The sequence below is a fragment of the Micromys minutus genome (assembly GCF_963924665.1).
Source record: "Micromys minutus genome assembly, chromosome: X".
Classification (NCBI taxonomy): domain Eukaryota; kingdom Metazoa; phylum Chordata; class Mammalia; order Rodentia; family Muridae; genus Micromys; species Micromys minutus.
In genome coordinates this window covers 101,494,441-101,496,094 of record NC_137970.1, presented here as the reverse complement: position 1 = coordinate 101,496,094, position 1,654 = coordinate 101,494,441, and positions in this window count along the sequence as shown.

Sequence of the window (1,654 nt, the reverse complement as noted above, 5' to 3'; positions counted from 1 at the left end):
TGGTGCACATGGCAACAGAGAATAATAGCATTTTCTGACATCAAGGGAGGAAGAGGCCTTTGGTCCACCAAAGGTTTCTTTATCCAGTGTAGGAGAACGCCAAGGTGCTGAGGTAGGAGAGTGTGTTTGGGAAAGGGAGCACCTTCATGGAGGCAATAGGAGGGCGAGGGGTGTTGGGATTGTTGGGAAGGGATGATATCTGAAATGTAAATACAGAGAATATCCAATAAAAATAATTTAAAATCTAAAACAAAAAGAATAGAATGTGCCCATTCCTCATAATATTAAGTAAAAGCTGAATAATAAGAATTACAATGAGCTTTCATAATTATGCTAAAAAGAGAAATAGACTTGGGACAAATTTATGTTTGAGGAAAAACATTTTGGTCCAAGAATAAAGCTGTAAGTGTGCACTATAGCAAAGCAGGGCTGTGTAAAACCTGCCTCTTTGAACTTTTAATGAATATATTAAAATGAAACACTGCTTTGAACTTCATATCGGCATTCTTCTGTAACTCCTATACTGTGTAACATTTTTTTCTTTTTTAATCGAACAACTTTAAAGAAAAAAAAAATAATTGAACAACTTTATTTTATAAAACAAAGATAAATTTACAGATTTTAAAAGCAATTTTGTATAACAGTATATGAATACATTTTTGTCAGTACTTGACTTTTTTTAAGGTTTGATAGTATGCATTAAGATCTTACTAGATACAATGAGCATAAAGTACATGTAAAACAAGATGTAACCTGGAAATAGTCAAAGTTTTTGTGGTGTGTAAAGATTAAGCATAATGATTTTTCTCTTTTTTTGGCCTTTGTTTTTCTTGAACTTCACACAGTCTGTGAGTTATTTCTGGGGTGTTCAGAGCTTTCTGGGGTTAGTATCCAATTATCAGTGACTGCATATTATGTCTGTTCTTTTGTGACTGGGTTATCTCACTCAGGATGATATTCTCTAGAAGCATCCATTTTCTTAAGAATTTCATTAAGTCGTTGTTTCTGATTGCTGAGTAGTACTCCATTGTGTAAATGTACCACAATTTTTGTATCCATTCATCTACTGAAGGACATCTGTGTTCTTTCCAGCTTCTGGCTATTATAAATAGAGCTGCCATGAACATTGTGGTGCATGTGTCTTTGTTGTATATTGGAGTGTCTCTGGGATATATGCCCAGAAGTGGAATAACTGGGTCTTCAGGTAGTACTATGTCCAATTTTCTGAGGAATCACCAGACTGATTTCCAGAGTGGTTGTACCAGGTTACAACCCCACCAACAGTGGAGAAGTGTTCCTCTTTCTCCGCAGCCTCGCCAGCATCTGCTGTCATCTGAATTTTTGATCTTAGTCATTCTGACTGGTGTGAGGTAGAATCTCAGGGTTGTTTTGATTTGCATTTCCCTGATGGCTAAGGATATCGAGCACTTCCTTAGATGCTTCTCCGCCTCTATGTAACTTTTATCTCTGAAGTAATTTTCTAAAGGACTTTTTGTCTAAGAAGTCATAAAAAGGTCAGAGAAAATAAATAAAAATGTTGGTTGAATGCTTTGGCTTGAGGAGATCCCCCATCCATCAATTCATCATCCAAATATATATATATATATATATATATATATATATATATATATATATATATATATATATATATATA